At 40.1% G+C, this 25,773-nt stretch overlaps 1 protein-coding gene and 1 pseudogene across 1 annotated transcript in view; one reads left to right on the top strand and one right to left on the bottom strand.

Moving 5' to 3' along the window:
- Window positions 1–25,773, top strand: part of Klf7 (KLF transcription factor 7) — a 94,848-nt gene that overhangs the window by 52,887 nt on the left and 16,188 nt on the right. The window lies entirely within an intron of this gene.
- On the bottom strand, window positions 20,034–20,112 carry LOC150048692 (small nucleolar RNA U3; annotated as a pseudogene).

The raw sequence follows: 25,773 nt of genomic DNA, 5'->3' as shown, positions 1-25,773 counted from the left end.
TAAACTGAATTTGAAACTAAATACTGTCATTACAGAAGATCCCCCCCCTCAAGTTCTTCTAGTTTCTCTAGGGACAAAATAATGGTTGCTTGAAGCAGTGGAGAAACAGTAATTAGGGCAAATAGTAATACTGTGCATGATTGAGGAAAATGTGAGGATGGGGGAGTAAATGCAACAGACAGACTTGTACATCTTGTTACTAGGAAACCACATCAGCATTAAATACAGTGTGCTAATTGGCTATCCTGTTTCTGCCTGGGTACCAGCCTGGGCCTGCTACACAGCTGTTTCTGCTCTTTCTGGTTGCTAGGTAACTGCATCATTTCTCCCCCCCCCCCTTTGTATTCTGGAGGGTAATTGGCTACTTCTGCTCCTGGTGTTGCTGCTGGGTACCAGTCTGGGCCTGCTGCTCTGCTGTTTTCCAGGGGGATTTAATGGGGGGATGGGAGGAAAAGAGAAGGAAGATATGCTGGCAATTAATGGAGCATAAGTGCAAATTCTACACAAAGTCTGGCACCTGCGTCCCCTTGTTCTGCTTTCTAAACTAAATCCTTTAGCTATGAAAACACTTTAGACCCTTGAAGTCTTTCTCTTTTCTACCTATCTTATGAATGTAGTTTAAAAGAAATAAGCCAGTGGAGGATTTACCATATAAATAATAGATTTGATCTTCGTAAGGAAAAAGAAAACTGACAAAACAGTTCCCAGTCTTATTTAACATGGACACTAGAAGATGTTAAAGTGACTAACGTAATAACAAGACAGCAGCTTTAATGTCTTAAGAATAGTACTGCTTTATCACTTAAATTGATCAAATTCTTTTGTAATACTTTTTCTTGACATACAGAATACAAAGTACAAAATAAAATGGACCAAAAGAATTCCAGGGTTTTCCCCTACTGTTTTATCCACTGTGAAGTTTTACAGGGAGGCTTCTGGAGCCTTCAGACTTTTGCTATGGGCCTCTTTCCTCTGATATACGCACAGCACATGGTCCCAGGCTTGAAGATGATAGCATTACATTGATGTGGAATTAATTCAAGTTGTATATGAGTTAGCTTTTTATCTACAGTGAAAAAATGTGGGGCAAAAAATATATATAGCTGAAATCAATTTTGTGACTTAAAAATTTAAAAAGTGCAATAGTTGCTTTTTTTGCAAATAGTTGTCCACCAAATAGTTGTTGTCTCCTGCTTAAGTATAAATTTCCATTTCATCGTTATTGAAAGTCTCACTAGAAGTGTGAGAAGGAAGATTCTTCAGAAGTGAAGTCATGCTCCAAGGAGATTTTACTTTAAATGGTTGAGAAAGTCTATGTAAAGAAAACTTTATCCCCCGTGGGAAGGAGCTGTTTTATTGAGGAAACTCAGAGTATGTTGTGTGTCTGTGCTCAGAAATAGCAAAGGCAACTCTTATTTGACACTAATGGCTGGTGCTAGTTACTCACACTAATGAGATTTACCATTCTCTCCTTTCAAAAGTAGAGCAGGAAGAACTTGATTCTGTGCTACAAGCCCTTCCATTATAAGGTAGGATTTGGCTCGATGGAGTCATTACTGTTTAATATAGATTTGAATATATATTTATGGAAGACCTCACTCTACACTAGTCTGAGGAGAGAATGTTGAAGTGTCCTATAGATTTTTTAAGGAAATCAACTAGCATTGGTAGCATTCAAAGAGCAAGAGAAAAACCTTATTATGCTTATTATGCTCTGTAATTACAGAGCAGCTGTAGTAATATTTCTGCTCTGTGTGAGAGGGCCAGTTGTTAATCACTCATAAATATTTGTCTAATAACAGCCCTATTCATTTTCTTTCAAGAAACTATCAAGTGAGAATAGAATATTCCTTTACCAGTGAACAAGATTTACATTATGATTTAGGGAGGTAGTTTTGATTAAGAGAGTTTGGTTCTCTGTTGATGGTAGATTGCCAGAATAACATTTTTTCTTTTCTTCTTCTTGTCTGTAGTTATTTTTGTGTATTTATCATTATTGTAAAGATGATATATAGAGAGGGATTACAGTTATATGGGTAAGATAGAGTGTATTTCTTTTGAACAGTGTCACCCCTTTGCTCACAGATTTTCTAAAACATGATCATCCTTTTTTGACTTAAACAGAATGTGGATTGAAAAATCCACATTGGAATTGGGGTTTGTCTCGCCTCCCTGATCTCCCTTTATATATTGTTTGAATATGGTTGTGTGTCTGCACTGTGACTATGGAAAGACCCAAGAGATTTAAGGTGGAATCCTTGAAGGCTGGTCATGGCTAGTCTCAGTTACAAGGGAACAGCAGCACACCTCTGCTCTCACCTCTTCATGGATTCTGGAAGAATGGATTTTTCTTTCTTTCTCTTTTGCCACTCTTGGGGCTTGAATTTGGGGCCTGAGCACTGTCTTTGGGCTTTCTCAAAGCTAGAGCTCTACCACTTGAGCCACAGCACTACTTCCAGCTTTTTCTATGTATGTGGTACTGAGGAGTCGAACCCGGGTCTTCATGCATGCTAGGCAAGGACTCTACCACTAGGCCAAACTCCCAGCCCTTTTTTTTTTCTCTTTAATTATCCCCATTTTGGAGAAGTAATAATAGTACAGGAGGTCAAGCCTGGGAGTTATTCAATATGACTGTCAACCTTGATAGTCTCAACAGTCCTGAAAGTAGGCTTGCTTAAAGCTCATGCTACTCAGCACTAGACCCTATTTTATCAGGTGAATCAGTTGACAAATCTGGAAAAAAGAATCTGATGGCAGCTTGCTCCCCAGAAGAGCTGCTGAAAACTTACAATACCACTTTGTAGGAATTAAAGAAGTGCCCCTGGTGAGGGGTAGATGCCTTGCTGTGCTCAGGGATAACCACATCTAACTGACAGTCCTTCAGCTGGACACCCCATGGCATCTGCTTGCCTGTCAGGGCACTCCCACATACCTCCCCTGGGCTTGAAAACCTTCTGAGACTAATGAAGGTATGGCGGGCGTATGAATAGCACAAGGTGGTGCAAGGTGGGTACTAGAACTTCTGCCCAATGGAGGAGTCCATTCCATACGAGTGCAAATGTTCTAGTCCAGCCATTCTTCTCCGATGTCTGACCGTCTGACCATTAGTTGCTTAATGCAGTGGGTCTCAACCCGGGGAGATTTTGCCCCTCAAGGGACATTTGGCACAGTCTGGAGTTGTATTTATTTCATTGCTACATCTGGGAGTAGGGGTGCTGCTGACAGCTGGCAAATGGGGAGCACAATGCTGCAAATACCCCACAATGTACAGAGCAGCCCTATAACAAAGAATCATCTGTCTTAAGTGTTGATGACGCTCAGTGGAGCAACGCAGGCCAGATACAACCTTGTCTGTTCTCGTCTTCTCTCCGACTTGCTTCAGACCACGTGTAAAATATTCCCTTAATTGTTTAGGACTGTCCTCAGAGTCTTGCTTTCCATTTTTATGGTCTTTCACAATATTGGCCAACTAGAAATTTTCCCTCCTTGCCCTCTGTTGAAACTTCAGAAGATAAGCTGTCTTTCTCCTAGAAGTGTGAAGAAGATGACCCCAACTCTGTCAAATGCTTAGCATTCTCTATTTAACATTCACAAATGCCCTTCCCCTCCCCTTTTGTTGAAGGCTCCTGACCTGTAATAATTTGAGGTTTTGCTGAGGCAGGGGCTTGAATCCAGTGAGCTGACAGGCTGGTATATAGGAGTGAGGTGTTTTGCCAGGAAATGGGCCTAACTGACCAGGTCGTAACCATCTACTTCACCATGTGATATCATCTTTCTCTACCTGTCCTCTTGTGTAGCAGCCACCGAAATTTATAACACTTGTTTCCTTGTTATCAAAAAGAAGATTAGCTCTCAGGGCAGGAATAAAGGGATGTGTTTTCTCTCAGAAAATAGAACTTCTACTGGGAAAACTGTATTGCACTGCTATTTGCTAGTGGATTGCATTGCATTTCCTGTTCTTCACGTTCTGGTTTGTACTACATCATGAGGAAAATACTGGAAGCATTTTGAGTTCTTAGGGAGAAGGTGCTATTTCTGGTAAAAGGATTTAAGTGGCGTTATCTAATGGACACATTCTCTTATGCCTGCATTTTGTCAGGAGATGTGAATTATGCATTGGCCCTTTTAGCTACATCCACATGCATAGAAAATAACACTGTCAGACATGCCATCCCCAGCTACAATGGACAATATGCTGTTATAATTGTATGGCATTGTCCTTGCTGTTTGGAGATAATACTGCTGACATTATTCCTCTCATCCAAGTGAATGTGGCTGAGGGGAGGACGTGACATCTGAGGCTTTCACACACATCAGCTTATCCCTTGCTACTTGGAGAGATTGTGATTAGTGAGTAGGCCTCGTAGGGTCATGGTGAATGCTATGTTTTGGATCACAATTGTTATCGAACCTTAGTCTTAGACCCTGTTGGGAATTTTAAATAGTTATCTTGATGTCCTGAAGGTATAATCGTTATTTAGCCAGTTCCCCAGAGCAGATGTGCTAAAGATGGGGTAAGCTGAGACATCAGTAATTCAGACTGGCTTTGAGGGTAAGAAAACAATTGGGTACCAAACCTAGCAATGTCTGACACTACTTTATTGCATTATCCAAGAGCACAGTAATGTCACTCATATAGACCTTTAGAGCACACTTTACCCTCACTTACCTATGGGATAAATGTTTTCATTATACCCATTTTATAGAGGGGGAACTGAGGCTCAAGGTCATCACTAATGAACTGTAGCCAAGCTTGTGCCACCATGGTCTGTGTGCGTGCACATGTGTATGTTTTTCTTTTTTCTTTTTTTATTTTTATCAAACATTTCTTTTCTTTTTTTGGTATTTTACTCTCTATTTTATTTTGCATATTTTATTGTGGGGGTAATGTATAGAGGGGTTAGTTACATTCTTCAAGTACTGGGTAAGTTACTTCTCCAATATTGATACACCTTCTCAAATTTTTGTCTCCCTTTTCCTCCCCCACCCTCTCCAATCATTTTTTTTGCATTTTTTATTGTAATTAATAAAAGGGTTACATGATATTTGCCAGATAGAAGGTGCATTAATTCACGTACATTGATACCCTTTTACATGTCTTGGTACCCATTTCCCACCCCCCCCCATGTGTATGTTTTTCTAAAGGTGAGTTTATTTAGAGGGTCTGACAACATAGATACTGAATGAGTTTAGTTATGTTTAGGGTTTACGTAAACAAGTATCTTAATAATTGCCACCCTTTCTTAGCTCACTCATCTGCTAAGTATGAGGTATTATCTTACTTTTCTAAAATGACTACAACTTCAGAGTAGCTAAGAACACTGAATGGTTAGCATGTGCCATTTTGTCCAAACTTTGGAAAACTTTAACTGTTTTACCCCTAGTTTAAGAAATGAAGCTAGTTGGAAAGGTGCAAAAAATACAAGGTATTAAATTTTGAAATGATTATAGTATACTGTATTTGTATCTTATAAAATTTTGTCTGGCAAGAAATAATAGAAAAAATTTTCCTGACCCTTTAAAAGAAGGTGCATTAGCAGTCCCCTTCTATTCTGCAATTGAAAAAGCCAAATGAAGGTGGCATAAAGAAACTGAGAGGATCCAATACATGGATGAAGCTTAGCATATAAATTGTGCACTTTTGTTGTGTTTGTCAGGGCTTTTCTAGATGGGTTTCCACAAGTTATCTCTGTACCTTTATTTTTGTTAATAAAAATGGAGTAAGGGATACTTCTATTTGTGCTAGCTGATGCTTTTGTTCCCCCTTTTTTGATATTTTTTATTGTAATTAATAAAAGGGTTACATGATATTTGCTACATAGAAGGTACATTAATTCACATACATTGATACCCTTTCACATGTCTTGTTCCCCATTACCCTCCCCCCTTTTGTTCCCCTTTTTGAAGGTAGATATAGATGAGCTGAATATTTTCAAGAGAAGAACCCTTGGTGAGTTCAGGAGCTTTAAAGTCCACTAATGAACAAAAGGTTCAAATTCAGATGACAATTTTGCCAACACACTCTACAGACTGTCCTCAGTAGTCAGAAAAGCATACAGTGGAAAATAATAGTGGATATTTGCTCTGTCTTCCAGAGATTTAAAGAATAAGAAGACATTTTTAACTTGAAAGGGCAAATTCCTAGGCATTATATAGTGTGTGTGACCCTGAGGGCTCCACATTTTGGGAGAGTGTTGGCCTGTGGATTTTTCTTTGTCTGGTCCCATGTTCCTGTGCATCTCTGTACTTTCAAACTTACTTCCTGTCTCACTCTGCCTGATGAGGAAATAGCCCTAATAAGTCATTACAGTTCAATGTTAGCCCTATGCTTGCTTGACATTTGCTACTAAGCATTTAGAACACATACCCATCTGCATGTCATTCCTTCCTGCTCCCACTGTCAGAAGTTGAAGTTTTGCTGTGCTTTTCATTAGTGTCCTTCTACCAAAAACCAAACCAAACCAAAAAAACCCCCAGAATGTTGAATGAGTAAAGCCAGGGAGAATATTGTGTGTAACCTTTATACTTGCCCGAGTTACAAGGACTGGAGGCACAAAACTCACGGGTCAATGATTACAAACTCACCACTACCCATTTTTTAAAAAGCCTGTTGTGAGAGGAATAAAGCAATAATTAAAACGAATGGAACAGCTTTTGCTCTATTGAGGTGTTAAATCTTTGTGTAAACACAATGACATTGTACAAACATAGGTCTTTTCAGAAGGGTGATTTAGCTTAGCAAAACCACCGAAATTTTGAGGTCTCTGGGTCAAGGGCCTATTTTGACACAGTTTGAAAGGTCACCTGCTTGTTTGTGCCTGTGTGCCGCTGCAGAAGGCCTAGAGCCAGTGTGGTTCCCTGCCTGCTGCCTCACGACAAAAGCTGGCATTTGGTAGATAGCAGTCTGTGACAAGCAAGAAGGAAACTGCACACAATGCGAGACTCTGCTATGCCCGTGAGCCAGCAGGGAGCACTTGGGAATCTCTGGAGCCCAGGCAATGAGGCAGCTTGGATGCAGAGAAAACGGCTGATATAAAATATAAATGTGTTTATTATTACGCTGTGCCTGTGCTGTATAATTTTACACACTCTCATATTTGTGATTTATGGTCTTTGGTCCATGTGGAGGAGAAGCTTGCTAATTTACCCAAATTGATAGGGAGCCTCTGAAGATGCTCCGATTGAAAGGAGCTGAAGTTTGGGGAAAAACATGGCCTCCTGAAACAACCCCCCAAAAGTGGTAGCAGGAACTGCTGTGTCAGGGGTATTCTTTGTTCATTTATTTTGATAAGCAGAGCTGTGCTTTAATTATTCATGATAATGCTTGTCGAGGAAGGAACAGGCCTCCAATGGCCTGGCAGCTTGGGGCTGGTGTTTGGTTCTGTGTGGTGAACACTAAAAGAGCCTGTCTTGCTCGGTGAGATTCGTCATGTTTTACCTGGGAGAGGTGAAAAGAGCCAGAGGTTCATTTACACCCGCTGCCTTCTCTGGGGAACTGGTATTGATTGACAAAGCTGATAGGGAAGAAAAATGCATTGCAATCACAGTCCCCATTCTGGAATAGTCTGCACACCAAATAGCCTAGTATTTCTTACCTGTATCCCTTTATTGACTCCATATAAGGCAGTCAGGGCTTTCTTCTCTCAGAGATGGGAAAATGGGAGCCTGGAAGGATCTAGGGGTAACCAACTAATAAGTAGTAGCTGCGGTCACTAAGTCTGGTCAGATCCCATGGACTGTTTACTGGCAATTTTGTGCTAGAATTCTTTAGGGAGGAAACCAAGAAAGATGCAGTGACCCCACCCCCTTTCACCCAGGGGTCCCATTTACTGTGCTTTCAGCCCATTTCCTGGTCTTAACGTCAATTACTATCATCATTTCCGGCAACATTCCAAAGTGTTTCTTGGCTTGGCAGAATTGGAGGTACTTGTTCTGGGAGCTGCTGAGAAGGAAAGCACTTTGGAACAGCATGCACCAATTCCAACATCCCCAGGGCATCTATAATCCTTGCCCCCACTCCTTGCAGGAAAACCGCATGCAAACAGGCTCCTGCAACTCTAGGATGCTTGATGAACCATAAATATTGGAGGTCAGCTGCTGAATAGCCTATCTCCTCTGTGTATCCAGACCCCTGATCCCCAAGGCAGCTTTGATGCACTCTCACCCCATAGAGGACTGGGCATTTCTTTTTACATGCTTTCTATTTGTCCACTTCCCTCTATTAAGCGGCCTTCCTCTTCCTCCTGGATGGCTGCAGAACCTCTTAGAGAATCTCCTCTAGCTCTTTCATCCTATATCGGGCCATGTCTTCAAGGCTCACATCGAATCATGTTGTGCCTCTTCGTCTTTAAAGTTCCCAATGCTTGCATTGTTCTTAGGATGAAACTGGGACTCAAACTCAGGGCCTTGCACTTGCTAGACAAACATTCTACTGTTTGAGCCATGTCCCTACCCCTATTCGCAGACCTTTTGCTTTTAGCTTTTTATTTATTTTTTTCCTCAGGTAAAGTGTCACAATTCTTAACCTGACTGCAATCCTGCTACCTCCTCCTTTTCCAGGAGCTGGGTTTATAGGCATGTACCAGCACATCTAGTCCATAAGGTCCACATCGTTAAGCCTGGCCTGTATGAGCGTTTTTTGATAGAAAGATGATGTAAGCTATGTATAAAAATTTTTAAATTTTGTGCCATTCACAGAAAAGCAATTAAATGAACTAATTTATTCTAGTACTCGATTTTGTTTAACCCAATATATCTGAAATATTATTTATTTATGGGATCAATACTGACCATTAGTAATGTGCTATTTTTATATTCTTTCCTTTATGCTTTTCCCTTCATTTTGCAGACTTTGATGTCCTATGGGCCCTGTTCATTTACAACATATATACCTCAATGCAGATGACTAATATTTCAAGTACTCAGGAGCTACTTATGCTAGTACTCTAGATGGATGGTGTGGAGCTGTAAGTGGGACACAATGTGGCAACTACCTATTCTCCAGTTATATTGTGTCAATCCCTATGGGGCACTCTGGTCCTTCTCTTTGCCCAGTTTCTAGGCTAGGTTTGGGAGAAGATATGACTGAGGGAAGAGAGGATCTCATCCCTGCTAAGGATTTGGAGGAAGTAGCCCAATATGGCACCATCTTCACTCTACCTTCTGCAGGAATTCCTGGCATTGGAGGCCTTCAAGTGGCCTGGGGGCATTTTCATCTTGGTTTATCTGGATCTATGTCAGGTAGCACAGCTATCTGAGGTTGAGCCTCAGATATTATTTATACCCTAAAAGTTACATCTGCTCTTATGGGGTTGCATTGAATTAATTCAGCCCCAGGACTGTGAAGGTGAGAATTCCTGGCTTTCAGTCTTAAAGCATACTGCCATTTACAGTGAATTGATATGTGGTTTCATTCTCAGACTTCAGTTTCCTTATCTAGGAAACAGGGTGAAAATACCATGTGTCTAGTGGGAATTTTGAGAGGTTTAAAGGACAGAATATATATAAAACTGTTGTTTCCTGTAGAATCCAGCACATAGTGTTTAATAATAAAAATTAGCTTGTGCTGGGTGTTGGTGGCTACACCTATAATCCTAGCTACTCAGGATGCTGAGATCTGAGGATCACAGTTCAAAGCCAGCATGGGCAAGAAAGTCTGTGAATGAATCTTTTATCTCCAAATAACCACCAGAAAAGTGGAAGTGGCACTGTGGCTCAAAGTGGTAGAGCACTAGCTTTGGGCTGAAGAGCTCAGGCCCCACAACTGATAAAAAATATTCCATTTCCTCAGGATTTATAAAGCATCTCATCTTCTAAGGGGTGAGATTGGGTTTTAAGTCATAGCTCTGGATGAGAAACATAGCTCTGTAGAGAAACATTTATTGTAAATTATACATATTTTCTGCCTTTCTCCCATACAGACCTATACAGCTCGGCCATCCATCTATACATTCTATAGAAACAGCCAGTCAAGCAAAGTGTCTAATCCCAGCATGTGTCTAATCCCAGCATTTGTGAGATGGAGTCAGGAGGGCCACAAGCTCTAGTTTACCCTGGGCTCTATAGAAAAACCCTCTCTCAGAAAAACAACCAAAAGGAAGGGAGGGAGGAAGAGAGAGAGGAATAGAGGGAAAGACAAAAAGGAAGAAAGAAAAGGAGGGAGGAAAGGAGGGAGGAAGGACATATCAGCAAAGGAACTATGTGATGTGATGAGATCCATCCTAGCTTTCTGAATAATGATACAAGCTTTAAAGTTGGGGGGACTACCTCTGATCATTAAATGATGAGACTGTTATCTCCTTACAGCTTTCCACTGGTCTCTAGCATTTTGGCTAAAAACATGTGATTATAGACACTTCATTTACCAGGAAAGCATATTGGATACTGAGTGTTGATATGAGCCATGATGCATGAAGGATATTTATGTGGAGTATTTTAATTAGCACATCTCTTATGTAGTACTTTACAATAGATAAACCACTTGTACACAAATCATCTCTCTTCACACTTCTCAATAGGCCTGTGAGGCTGGTGCCAAAAAAGGGATTAGCTACCCATTTTTGCTGGGAAGGAAGATGAGACTGTTTCTAGTGAGTTTAGTAATTCCAAGAGCTGGGCTAGGACCCCAGGCCTCCTGATGGAGTGTGTGTGTGTGTATTCCACTAAACCTTATGTACATGCAAGATACAATTTCTGGATGCCCTGATAATCTTTCTAAAGAGTCCAGTTTTTCTAAAGACTGAGATATGAAGTCGATTTTTATACTTTAGATACTAGCCATTTGGACCTTGGTCTTGTTTTGAATCCATTAGACCATAAATGAAACTTTTGTGTCAGAAGCCCAAGCTAACAGAAGTTTACAGAGGTGAGATGTTCTTACTTATATGAAATGCAGGCTCTTAGATGGCTGTGCTCTGAGCAGCTGTCAGAAGCTCTGCTTTCTCTCTCCCCTGTTGACCCTTCTCCTATTTCCATTCCTAAGAAATAGGTCCCTGTTGTGTCTTTTCATTTTAAGATGGCTGCTGCTAAGCTGGCTTTCCAGGAATCTAGTTTACATGCAGCTATTTTGAAAGTGGGAAGGGGAGGGGATGCCTCAACCTTTAAAAGTACAGCTTGAAATTGCACTTGTCACTTCTACTCATATCTCATCAGCCAGAGCTTAGTCATATGTCAACAAGCAACTGCAAAGGAGCTGAGAAAAATAGTTTTATTCTGGGTCGCGCATGCGCTCAACAAGAGGTGGCTGAGCTCTTCCCGTAGAAAAGAATCGAGACAATGCTGGTAGCTGCTACTATGGTTTTAGTTTTAAGAATGGTTTCTGAGCTACCAAGCTGACATCTGTAATCCTGGCTACTCAGGAGACTATTCGAGTTGTGAGGATCTAGGTCTAGACAGAAAAGTCCTTGAGATGCTTATCTCCTCCAAAAAAATAGACATAGAGCTACTGCTCAAGTGGTAGCCTTGAACAAAAAAGCTCAGGGACAATGCCTAGGTCCTGATTTCAAGCCCTAGCACTGGCGCGAGTACACACACACACACACACACACACACACACACACACACACACACAGATTGATTTCTTTTTAGCCTGACATGTAGACATCTTAACATAAAATTCTTGCACTGGGACATTAAATGTATGACATGATGGGGAGAACTTTCTAGTACATTCCAGTTTTGGTTCATTGAGAAACCAAAGTAAGAGCACAAAAACTAGGTTCCTGTGGGATAGCAGAAGTTCTGAATGGAAATATACACATTTTGTAATTCATAAAATTATTATATTATTACAATAATAATGGGCACAGATTAGCCACACATTAAATATTTCTTGGATCTTTCTTGCTAAATTTTAAAGTTCTATTCAATGCCTTCATTTTTTTAATAGAAGAATAAAGAAAAAGGGTTTCATCGCTGTGGATTTAGCACCACACAAATGCAGACTTGTTTGAAGTTTGGGGTAGATGATCTGACAGACTCAGGTTGAGAGTTCTCCACATGTGGGTGTCACTATGTTTATGCTGAACTGTTTGCAGATTTGGGAAGGTTGAGTGTGTGTTAATGTAGATTCCATGTGCAGTTCAGATCATTCTGTTTTCTGCCTCATGACTGCCAAGCAACGCAGAAGATGTAAAGATGATGATGATGGTGTAAGGTCCTTGAAGGAAAGTTGGAAAATGGACCAGTAGTATGTGTGCCTGGTATTTCAACCAGGTTAGTGGAGGGTGTTTGGAAGGTCTTTGGCATTCTAAATGTTGGGAATTCTTTGACAAAGTCTGTCTGGTCTTTGTACTTATAGGAATGACTTGAATTGTCAAGTTTATAGTGTGCAGACCAATTATTCAACATGGAAAGTCTTTTCAGACCAAGTTACAGAAGCAGAAGGCAGGAGCTCCCACCTCTGCTAGAATCACTGCCCAGAGGGCCATGTGTTTGCCAGGCTTTGTACGTACAGATGTACAAACACCAGCGCTCTGTTCCCAGTCAGTTGAGGGTAGAATTATTCCTTTGGCTGTTACCAACTCCCTGTCCATTCTTGTGGCTGTTCCTCATGTACTTCCCCTTTTCTTCCATGATGATGAAGACGTCACTGGACCTCTTTAGGCGCTGATCCTTCTCTGAAAGGTCCCTTGCCCTTGCTCAGAACATCCTTCAATTCAGGGAGTTTGATTTCCTCTACGAAATCTACCTAATGGTTCGACTAGGTTGCCTGTTTGCTAGACATGCACACACATGTTTATCCTGGGTTGTTTCTATGCATGCCTGGTGCTTGCCCACCTGGAAACTCTGAGACCCAGCGATGTCCTTCTCACTTTAATCCTTAGCAATGCCACTGGCCCTTACATAGTAGAACCAGCCATGAGTGTTAGTGGAATGCAATATGGCACACAAAGAGACTTGGACTTTGCCTATCAGTCCATGAGACTCAAATCTATGTGTTGGACTTGACCAGCTCATTGTGGACAGAATGTAGTGTTCTAGAGGTAATACAAATCTGGAAGGCAAGATGGTAACAAAGCTTTTTGTATTTTTAAATTGTTATTGTAAAAGTGCTATGCAGAAGGGTTGCTGTTACGTAAATCAGGTGATGAGTACATTTCTTTTGGAACAGTGTCACCTCTTCTCTCTCCCAGTTTATCCCTCCCTATGTCTCCTGCCCCCAGCAAGTTGTATAGTTCATTTACAGTATAGTGTCTAATGAGTGTCACTGTTGCATTTGTTCATCTTTACTAGATTTTAACGGATCACTCAGTTTTTAATTTGCATATTAGTCATAGGTGTGTGTGCATGCGCATATACACTTATACACATATGGTGTGCACAAGCCTGTGTTAGACTGAGTGATTACAGCAGTAAACTAGAAAGCATCTAGTCCAGTGCCTAGATACATATCAGGTATTTACTTAGTATTTATTGCATTGCAAGTATTAGATGTCTCCGAGTGAAAAGCTCTTTTCATTTAATGTGTTTATGGGCAAAGCACTGTAGGAGATCAAGGTATGAAGAGATAAATATCTGTGGGAAGAGGCCAGAAAGTGAAAACTTAGAGAGAGCTATTATTTTCTTTAAAAAAAAAAGTGAAATACTTTAGGAGGGGATGACATTTGGAAGACAGATACCTGAAGAATAGACAATAGAAGACATGTTTAGGGATGATGGAGAGTAGAGGAGTTATATAAGGTATGATGAGTAGAGAATTAGATGACATAGTTTTGTAGATGTCTTTTACTGTATAGGCAGTGATGCATAAACAGTATTTGTCTAATATTTGTCTAAGATTTTTTTTTTTTGCCAGACATGGTGGCACAAGCCTGTAAATTTAGCACTTGGGAGGCTGAGATAGGATGGTCAAGAGTTGGAAACCACATTGGGTACAAAAGGAGACTTTGCTTAAAAAAATAAAACTAGCTGACAAATGTAACTATAATCCTTCTATACAGCACCCCCACAAAAAAAGGTAAAAAATAAAATAAAACGAAGTAAGGGTCTTTTTCTTCTTGAATTCCTTAGACTTTGTACCTGGTTAACATACATATTTGGGTTGCTTTAGCCAATGGGGAAATTTAGACTCTGAAAAAAAAAGTTTGATGTTTTTGGAAGAGAATTTTGTAAACTGTTAGTGTTTTAAAGCTTTAGTGATTCAATATTTGCCTCTAAGAACCTCTAGGGAACTGGAGCCATACCTATTCAACTTGAATGTAGTTCACCCAGAAAAGAAAAGAAAGTTATCTGCATGTAAATTATCCAACTGGAACTTCTGCCAGATTGATAACAACTTTGCTGTCACTCTTACTCTCTCCCTTTCCCTCCCCTCTCTCCCCCTTTCTCATTTTGGGGCAAATTTATCTTATAAACTATTGATATACTCAGGCTACTTCCTCACTGTCTATATTTGTGAACTAAAGGCATAATAATTAATGTTCTTATGTACTTTATCAGAACAAACTCAGTTGGAGCCAGTTCTTTTACAACTTCCAAGAGCAGATCTTAAATAACATTTAGATTATCTTCTCCTTTGGATTTTTTTTTAATCCTTTTGGGGTTTTTTCCTCTCTTTTCATACAAACTATGTATGAAAGAAAGGGAAATTTTTATCTTAATAGCCAATTATCCAGGCTTGTGGCATTCAACTTTTAATTGTCCAACAAGAAATACTCAGCATATCTACAACAATAAATTAGATATCATCAAGTGACTGTGTTAGTCAGTGGCTACTATGTATCCTGAGGCAGTACCCCTTGTTTTAATATTCCCCTCTGTCCATTTTCCCTGATTCCTAAGTGCTCAGGGCTCTTACACCACTGTATACCTGGGTTTACATACCTGGGTCACCAGCCTCTGAAATTCATTGAACTTTTTGGGTAGAGGTTACTTTTCTGTGTTGGTTTACCTCCAATGCACGTTTGTCTGCTTTAGCAATATGGTTGTACTCAAAGCAGCTTGGTGAGCCTGTTCTATTAACCATGTGTCATTTGGTGCTGAAGTAAAATCTCCGCCCCCCCCCCTGCTTTTTTTTTGCCAGTCTTGGGCTTGGGCTCAGGGGCTGGACACTGTCCTTGGATTTTCTCAAGGCTAGCACTCTACCATTTGAGCCTCAGCACCACTTTTGGCTTTTTTCCATGTATATGGTACCAAGGAATCAAACCTGGGTCTTCGTGCATGCTAGGTAAGCACTCTACCACTAGGCCAAACTCCCCACCCTCTTTTCCTTCTTTATTCTTCATATCATCATCATCATCATCATCATCATCATCATCATCATCATCATCATCATCATCTTTAGGTAGTTATATAGAGGAGCTGTCATTTAACAAGCAGCTTATGAACATAATATATCTTGATCAGTGTCAACCCTTTCAACATTTTCACCCATCCTCTTCCCTACCCATTTTTTCCCTAATTCTTCATTTTGTAGGATATACATTGGATTCTTGACTGCATTTCCTTTCTTATCCTTTTCATTCAACCACCCTTTTCCCCTTGACCCTACCTCTCACAAGTACTTGCTTCCTGGTGTTTTATTTTGTTGAACTTTGATTTTTGGCTTTACAATCACCCTTGAATCTACCATATTTATGTAGGAGTTTGTAACTTCCACACATGAGGGAAAACATGCAGCCTTTGTCTCTCTCTGATTTTACTTCACTTAACATTTTTTCCCAAGTCTTCCCAGATGATAAAATATCATTCTTTTTAATAGATGAATAAAATTCCAGTGTGTATATACCACATTTTCTTGATCTAGTGGTTCATTGAGGGGCATGTGATCTTTCTTTGTCTTAAGTTTTTAATTGATACAAGAATAGTTTGGTCATTATTGTACACCTGTTCTGTAGTTCACTATCTTTACATTTGAGAGCAAAACAGAAGATTGACAAGGCAAATTTACAATTCATATTTTATAATAATTACATCCCCATTTAAATATGCCAAATTGAGTTGTAGGAACCCAACAGTGCTTTTAGGACTAAGTGGCAAAAATAACCTAAAAATTAATTTCAAGTAAGTTCAAATGGGGAAGTTGTCATGTTTTAAGACCCTTTTCTTCCAATTTAATAGATGCTTGGCTTTTAGCCTTTTTGTAACTGATAATCACCAAAATAAATTCGAATCTCCAAGTAGCATCAGACTTTGAATTAAAATGGAGCTAGTCTCCAAAAAATACCAATAAGATCCATTTTGTTGGACTCATTTGTGCAACTCATTGTGCAATTCATTTTATTAACTTAAAGTTAATAAAAATATAAAAAAGGAAAGAAAATCGAATTTTAAAAATAAATTGGAAGCCAGGCATGGTGGCTCATGCCTGCAGTCTTAGCTACTCAGGAGGCTGAGATCTGCGGATCACGATTTGAAGCCAGCCTGGGCACTAAAGTCAGTGAGACTCTTATCTCCAATTAACCACTAGAAACCAGGAAGTAGTGCAGTGGCTCAAGGGGTGTTAGCTGTGAGCTGAAGAGCTTGGGGACAGCACCTAGGCCGAGTTCAAGCCCCGCAACCAACAAAAAATAGAAATACTAAAAAAAAAAATGATTTTGAGCAGAAGTGAAAAGAATAAAAATAAGACAGAAGTATTTTTATAGTTATACTAGCGAGATCCTGGTGGTTCCCACTTATCCTAGCTACCACCAGGAGTTGGAGATCACAGTTAGACAGAGGAGCCCAAGCAAAAGTTCCTGAGACTGACATCTCCACCAAGTAGCCAACTGTGGTGGCACATGCCTGGTGTCCCAACTTCAGCAAGAAATGTGACATGACAGTATCATGGTCTTAGTTGCCCTGGACAAAAAGTGAAACCCTGTTTCAAAAATAACCAGACTAGTTAGGCATGGGTAATTCTTTTATCCTAGTTACTCAGGAGGCTGACATCTGAGAATTAAGGTTCAGAGCCAGCCTAGGTAGACTTTAAGAGACTCCTACCCCTGAATAACCAGCAAAATGCTAGAAATGGAGATGTGGCTCAACTGGTAGAGCATCAGCATTTTGTAAAAAAGCTAAGTGAAAGCAAAAGACCCAGAATTCAAACCCCATATTAGGGAGAAAGTTATATTTAATATAAATGATATGTGTAATTATAAAATATAGAATATATAACTATAATATAAGTATACTTACATATATAATTATATATATTGTTTACGAAGGTCCTGATTAATCTAACATACAGCTTTGGATTTGAATGTTATTGATGCCAATATTCCTAAGTTGACAATTTGAGGAGAATGACAGTAAAATGTACTTTTAAGAGTTGTAGAATTTTTGTTCCTGGTTTGGTTGGGGATATGGAGTTTATTGGTTATACTTTGCTCAGCCACCCTAGAAAATGTTGTAGTAGTACTACACCCATTTTTAATTACATGAAGAAGGAATTTGACTTTGGGGATTCTATGACTTCTTTCACTTACAAGAAACATAGTTCAATGTCTAAAAATCCCATGCTTGGAATGCTAGGTCCCCCATTGCAAAAGCTTTTTAATTTTCTTTCTTTTTTTTAATTAAAAATTTCTTTTTGCCAGTTCTGGTGCTAGAACTCAGGGCCTGAGCACAGTCTTTGGGCTTTCTCAAGGTTAGCATTCTACCACTTGAGCCTAAGCACCACTTCCAGCTTTTTTATTCTATGTATGTGGTACTGAGGAATCAAACCTGGGTCTTCATGCATGCTAGGCAAGCACTCTACCACTAGGCCAAACTCACAGCCCAAGCTTTTTAATTTTCAATAACTAAATTTATTGCAACATCTGGGCTGGATACTAATTGTATAACCAACCCAATCTTCCTCCAACATTTTAAGCAAATTTACCGAGCCAAGTACTTTGCCTCCAGATCAACATTCAGAAAAATTTTAGCCAGGTGCTGATGGCTCCTGCCTATAATCCTAGCTACTTGGGAGGCTGAGATCTGAGAAGACTAGTTTGAAACCAGCAAAAGGTGGGGGTATGTGTGTCAGACAAGTCTATAACATTCTTTCCAGTTAAAATCAGCAAAGATCCCATGAGTGGAACCGTGTTTCAAGTGATACAGCATTAGCCTTGAACATAAAAGCTAAGTGAGAATAGTCAGGCCCTGAGTTTAAATACACACACACAGTATTTGTTAAAAATGGAAACATGGTTCTGTGTGGTTTAATTCTGCACATTGCCCTAGCTACTCTGTGCAAGGCAGAATTGGCTTAGAAGTGGCATGTATACTGGACTCCAGTGCAAATCACAAGACAGACACCTTACACACCTACAGGTGACAGAGGACTCAGCACATTTTTGGGTGTTTGGAAATTTCTCTTTGATGTCTCTGCCATGGTAATAGGACCTGTCATTCACTTGTATCTTTGTAACTAACCCATCACTTGTCCATACTAGGTTCTATTGAACCTTTGTAACTACAGAGGAAGCAGGAGATAGATAGATAGATAGATAGATAGATAGATAGATAGATAGATAGATAGACAGACAGATAGATAGATAGATAGATAGGGATATTTTATCTCTTTCCCAGTAACTGTCTCTGCAGGCCACATTGCTATAAAACCAGATCTAGAGTAATCTGTGTTTTGATGACTAGAGAAAGTTGTTGAAATGTGGTCTCTACACCCAGCTGCATGGACATCATTTAGGAAATTGCTGGAAATGCAGATTCTTGGGGCCTCCTCTAGTGAGTCAGCCTACTGAATCTTCACTTCCAGGACTCACCCTGCTTTTCCTGAGCCCTTTGGGGGCTTCTAATACAAGACAAATATAAGAATGACCACCCCAGGCGATTGCTTGTGCCACGAAAGGTAGATATAGGGATATGAAATTTAAGAGGGAAATCACTTCAGATTTTTAAGGTACTTTTATGGGTATTGTGTGTGTGTGTGTGTGTGTGTGTGTGTGTGTGTGTGTGTGTGTGTGTGCTTGCATGCACTCTCAGTTTAAGCTTTTTGGTAAAAGTGAGAATAAATCAAACACAGCTCTTGAACTCACGGAATGTGCCCTTGGTCAGGGAGTTTGCAAGCATCCATTACATTTGGAAGTGGGATATGGCCATCACAGAAGCCTTTGATTTAATGACCATTTCCAAAATGCTCCAAGCTGCTTCTGCTCCCAGGGCCTTTGTACACGCTGCTGTCTGTATTTGCAAAGTTTTCCTCTTTCTGCATTTGGTCACTAACTTCTTTCTATCATTGCTTAAATTCTTCTTTCTCTGATGTGTGATCCCTTGTACTAACTCTACAGATGGTATACAAGGATGGAGATGGGAGCTATCAATCTACACTTTACTGGATGTCATTGCTTTCATTCTGTCTGCCTTGCAGACAGAAAAGTGAGAGTGAAGAGAGTAAGAAGGAAGGGGTGGAGAGAAGCGAGTCTGCCCTGCTCAGTCTTTCTCTTAGCATCCCATGATTAAAATTTACTTCAAGATTTTGAGTGCAGCATAGGAAAGATGGGAATGCTAGATGCTTGGCAAAGCTATGGGGAGAATGAACCCTTCAGTTTGAGGTGATAGTGGAAGAGAAAAATATATTTTTTTACAAAAAGAATATATTTTAACCTGGTGCTGGCCTAAACCAAAAACGATATGCAAGCCACATGTACAATTTTAAGTTTTCTAAAAACCTGATTTAACACCCCCCCACACACAGGTCTGGAAGAGCATTTGTAGTCTATTTTATCTAATATGAGGATGGCAACTCGAGCCTGTTTATGGAGGCCATTAACTTGATAGGTTTTATTCCAACCTCTCACTTTCAAAATATGTTTGTGTTTTGGGGGCAAGATGTGTCTCTTGAAGACAGCTGCCCCAACAATGAGTCTTGCTTTTTGATCCAATTAGACAGTCTATGCCATTTAATTGGAGAGTTAAGTCCATTGATATTGAGGGTTGGGTTGAAAAATATTTGCTAGTTCCTGCCATTTTTTTTGTTAGAGCCGATGGCTTGTCAGTTCTTGCAGTAATTAGGTGGTATGATTTTTAGGTGCCATTTCTTTGTCAATACCATGCTTGTGTTGGTTTTCAATGTGTAGAACATCTTTGAGAATTTTCTGTAATACTGATTTGTCACTCTTGGTACTCTCTACAATCAGTGGAGTGTCTCTCGTAACATACTATAGAAATGATCCCTGAAAGTGTAGTCTTCAGAAGAGCATTTGTTTAGCATGTGCAAGGCCCTATGTTCAATTTCCAGCAATACAAAAAATGAATAAGTAAATACAAGTAAAAGTAAGTTAAATTAACTTTTAGTGAGACTTTTTTTTTTTTTTTTTTTTTTTTTTTGCCAGTCCTGGGCTTGGGCTCAGGGCCTGAGCACTGTCCTTGGACTTTCTCAATGCTAGCACTCTACCACTTGAGCCTCAGCACCACTTCCGGCTTTTTGCTATGTATGTGGTACTGAGGAATTGAACCCGGGTCTTCATGCATACTAGGCAAGCACTCTACCTCTAGGCCAAACTCCTGGCCTCTTAGTGAGACATTTTACCTAAACTAATAATGCAAAATGTGGCCATTTCAGTATGAGAAGATTATTACTGAGATATATTTTATGTTTTCTTTATATTAAGTGCAATACTCTTAAAGACATGTCTCAGTTCATATGCTAAATGTAACTGGTGAATGTTCAATATAATCTTGTCAAGAATACAAAATATGGTTACATTGACTCCAGTCTAAAAACTTTAGCTAAAAGTAAATTAAACATTCAGTTCTTTAGTCACATTTCAAGTGCTAACAGACATTGGTAGCTAATGCCTGCTGTGTTAGGCAGTATAGTTATTGGACATTAGAAGATTAAGTCCAGCTCTCTTTTGCATCTTTTTTTTATTCTGGAGTAGAACTATAACTCGATAAGGATATGACTTAAGTTTTGAATTACAGACTTTCAAAATTTTGTTTGCAAATGTTATAAACAAAGGGTAATAGTTATATAAGTCAGGCAAAAACAACATTTCCTTTTGGACAACGTCACCCCACTCTTTCCTCCCATCCCACCCTCAAATTGTATAGTTTATTTTAGATTATAGATTTTGAACGACAAATTTTAGATCAGGATCCAGACAATGGGAAGTTATCCTAACTGCGAGCCAGTCATTGCTTTATAGTTGTTTCAAGAATAAATTTTGAAAAACGGGGAAATGTTATCTGTCCTAAAAAGTAATTGGCGCTCTGGGAATGTAGTGGCACAGGTTCTTCTAGAAGGCCTTAGGTGAGCAAGCAGTGAATGAATGAAAAATCAGCATGGAGCATATATTAATGACAACATGCTCTGTCTTCTGTATGAGCTGTTGCAGATGGCTTTGAAATGTTTGAAAAGTAAAAATGTTTATTCTCATTTTCCAGTCAACTGAGGCAAAAACTTTGAGGACAAAAAATAAAATATTTAAAAGTCAGCCAGAATCAAAGAGACAGTCAGGCAGTTTTCCCAAGCAGAGCCAGTCAATAACTTTATATTGGGATTTTTATTTTAAGTTGTAGCACCTGCAGCTTGAGCAGGCATTGCTGAGAGATGGAGTGATGTTTACTGGTTACTGTATCCAGTGTTAAGGAAGCTTAGTGACATTTTCCTTCTACAATGGCTTCTTTCCCCAGGTGGCTTACATTCTCTAGTGCTGCTGAGTGTAACATCAGAGCAACTGATGACTCTTCGCCGAGTCCCTCTGGATAGACCTGCGGATAATATGAAACCATTGCATTTCCATGTCCTATCATCATTTCTAAATTCTTAATTCAAGTGCTGAAAAGAATAACGCCTGACATGCCCATATGACTTGGAACCACATTTAGGAAAGAAATAGAAACAGGAAACTAAGTTTGAATAGAGATCAATGCAAGTCAAAGCTCTAGTCTTGGATTAGAAACTTGAAGCCCGGGGGGGGGGGTGGTGGTGGAAAGAAAATATGTATTAATATTTTTTCCAGGGGACCTTTGAACTTTGAGTACAAGACTGCCATGCATTCCTATTCATGCTACATCTTCAGCCTTTAAGATACAGATTTTATGCTATATCTTAAAGGCCGATTTGCTGCCCAATACATTTCACATATCATTGATATGCTCAAACCTCACAGACGAGTTTCATATAATGAAGCCCTATGCCTCCCAGAGGAGAGTGAGGTCCTATAAGCAAGTTTTTGGGATCACTCTTAGGCTGTGAAAGATAGGGAAAGTGGATGTAACTTCTGGATGGGTTGAAGTACTTTGTTCCTTGTAGAAAGAACCACAGAGTGTCTGATTTATACAACCAAGCAGTCATTTCTAGACTCTGCCAGCTCAGTTCACTGACACGAAGATACTGGAGGTCTCTCAGGCTGTCCTGCCCCTCTGCCTGTCCTCTGGCTTTTCTTATGCATCAAGATATAATCCACAGGGCAGAAGTAAGCACCACTTCTGGGCTATTGGTATCACTGTAAACCAATGAATGTCTGCCAGAAGTTGAGAGTGTGATGGGAAACTGACAAAAACATACAATGGACATAGGCTATATCTTCAATAATCAATTGAGGGGTATTTTATGTTCTTGTTTTGAGATTGAGTCTCACTGTGTGGTCCAGGCTAGTCGTGAACTCCAGATCCTCCAGTCTAGCCAGCTAGAATCTGCTCTGATATAGAGGCTATGAGGATAGGGCTCTCAAGACAGAGGCTTTAGGCAGAGACCTATAAATGATACAAAGTAGCAAGAGCTTTCCAGGCAGAGGAAGTGGTGATGGAAAGGCCCTGAGGTGGGCAGCATGGAATGTAGGTAGACTGTAGAGTGGCTGCGGGAGAGGGAGGGCTGTAGCTGAGTAATCAGAAGTCAGGTCAGCAGTTTGCTGTGTTTTGTATAGAGCCCTACAGGTTTGTGACTCATCCCAAGAGCGACAAGAAGTCATTGTGGCTCTTACATTTTAATTTTATCTTAATCTTTCTTGGGGGTGTTGAGAATGCTCTTGGGCAGTCTAGTAGTGCCTTCAGGTGTCTTTTACAGAGTAATGTTTATAAATGCACAAAACCCAAGGAGTGTCAAAGAAACCCACTATATTGATGTATAATGTAGCAAGGTTCCCTGAAAGAGAGACACTTGTTATGATTTACATTCTCCAAGGACTCCCTGCCTGTTATGGGGGAGAATAGACCAGGGGGAAAGGATGGAGATGCCAGGATGATGCTCTGAGCAAAGTGGTCTCCATTTATCTTCTAGGGCACTGGCCTCAGAAGCACAATTGCCTAACAGTGTTTTTAGTGTAAGAGAAATGTGAATACGCCTTCTGTTTCTATTTAGACTCTTTTTGAATGAAGGCAAGAAGAAAACGTGTAATTCCCATTTATTTGTCTGCATTCCTTTTAACTGCTCTATTGGATGTAGGTTTCACAATATCCTAATATGCTATGACTTTAATCCATTTGTATAACTCATGAATATGTACATACATTGGAAGCGCCTGTTCAGAAGGTTATTTGATCATTGTAGTCTCAGGATTATGATTCCAGGAGAATGACCCTGTAAGAATCTGAAAAAAAAAAGAAAAAGAAAAAAAGACACTCTGGTTTAGACCATACTCATTTCAGGTTCATATTGTGAGAGTGTTGAATTATTGCCATGACTCAATCTTGCTAAATGTCAGCTGTGTTTCTCAAGCACCCCAACCTCTCCTGAAGACCCCCCTCTTCTGGCTGTCAATCTATTTACACCCAATTAGACTTAGTGTCACCTCGGAAGGTAGCACGTTTCCCCAGGGAAACAAGTTTCCTAAGGTTATGATTGCCAGGTGGGAAAAATGGTTCTTGATATTTTCCATAAAATGCAATGCAAGCCAGGCACAGTGCTGTGTGGTCTTGTCTACCAGCTGTTGCTTGTTGCACCCTCAGTTACTCCAGGGATCCAGCCAGACTCCAAGCCTGATGCTAATGCCTTCTGTATGCCTGCCTCAAATAGAGCTGTGATGGACACTTCACTCACCCTTGATCATAGGAAGTGCAATGAGATGATCACTGTGGGTGACCCACCCCCCAGGGCTGTGAAATTTTCTCTTTTTTAATCTAAGAGGAGGAAAGGGAGCATGAAGAAGGTAGAGTGGGATGAGGAAAATATACTTCAGTTCCAACCCAGCTACTCCCTCCAGCTCCTCTCTACCTTCCTCTCTCTCTCTCTCTCTCTCTCTCTCTCTCTCTCTCTCTCTCTCTCTCTCTCTCTCTCTCTATCACACACACACACACACACACACACACGCACACACACACACACACATCCATGTATATACATACACACAGAGAGAAACAAAAAGAACATGTTTCTTCCTTTGCTTTTATCCATAAACAAATTCTTTCATCGAGAGTGTTATCCCCAGCTCTTTCAGGTAGGTGGTTAGCATGAAAACCTAGTCACCTGTTGGTAGAAGTGGATCATCCCTTGTGACAAGCCTGGGTACTTGAACATGTTGAAAATACTAACAGGAAGGAATTCCATATCCCTGCCTACTGGGTAGATATTGGCTTTGGGAACTGAGTGCAGACCTGGATCTTTGAGAGCATAAGCTTAGGCCTTCCTCCTATACCTTCAGTCTAAGGGCATGTTCCCAATTCTGTGGATTTTTTTCCCCAGCTCCCCTGATCCTAGAGAGCTCTGTTCTTTTGCTTGCTTAATTATTTTAAATTTCTTATTAGTGTGCATTTGCTGAAATGGTAACTGGAAGGTAAACTGATTAGAGGGAAAGATAGTTGGATGAGTGACCATAACTTTTCAAAAATATCAGGAAAAAAAGGGACCTAACCTCTGGATATCATGTGCCTGAAGGATAAGATTTTTTAAAATAATAATAATTATTATTATTATTGCCAGTCCTGGGCCTGAGCTCAGGGCCTGATCACTGTCCTTGGACTTTCTCAAGGCTAGAGCTCTACCACTTGAGCCTCAGCACCATTTCCAGCTTTTTTCTATGTATGTGTTACTGAGGAATCAAACCTGGGTCTTTGTGCCTGCGAGCCAAGCACTCTACCACTAGGCCAAACTCCCGGCCCTTAAATTATTTTTTAAATAGTAATTAATAGAAGGGTTACATTATAATCGCCAGATAGAAGGTGCATTACTTCGGAGGGATAAGATTTTGAGCCGCATCCAGCTACCTATGGTTTCTCTGTAACCCTTGACAATGGGGGCATTCACTGGAAGGGCACTGAACTCATTTCTGGGCAGGACAGTTGGTGCAGGCCAGGGGTTAATGTAGTATCCCTACATCCTGGGACCTAATTAAGACAATACAACAAAAGGAAGGGTAAGTAGTTTGAAATGAGGGGGTAAAAAGCTCAGAGACAGCTACTTCAGTCTCTTTCCTGTACCCTTCCCACCCCGTGGGGCTGCTCCTGATGGAAGGATGCTTACATTTATTGCTGTAGAATATTGTGGGATTCCTGAATGCTTTGGTGTATTTAGTGTATGGTTTGGTCTCTGAGGCACAAGGAAAGTCTAGTCTTACTTACTTTGAAGGTATATGGTTTAGGTGTGCAGGACTTTGTGAGATTTCTGAAAAACGTATCTGTCTTTATTTATTTGCTTACTTATTGTTTCAGATTTCCATTTGAAAGAACAGATGAGCCCTTTGGGCATTAAATCAGTGGCATTAAATAATGACACCAGCATTGTCTCTGGGGTCTTCTACTTCCTTTCAGTATCCCTTTCATGTCTGAACAGACATGAAAACCACTCCACTTTTCAGATTTCATTCTCTATCAGTATTGCAAGAAAATATTTAAAGGTTTAAAGGGTTTCTTGTTTCTAGATATTTAAGCTGAGCAAGTGGCTCCAGGCTTGGAGTCTCAGATCTGTGGATG

Source organism: Megascapheus bottae, chromosome 21, assembly GCF_031878675.1.
Source record: "Megascapheus bottae isolate mThoBot1 chromosome 21, mThoBot2.hap1, whole genome shotgun sequence".
Lineage (NCBI taxonomy): Eukaryota > Metazoa > Chordata > Mammalia > Rodentia > Geomyidae > Megascapheus > Megascapheus bottae.
The sequence above is the reverse complement of the archived record's forward strand: the minus strand, read 5'-3'. Positions and strand labels throughout refer to the sequence as shown.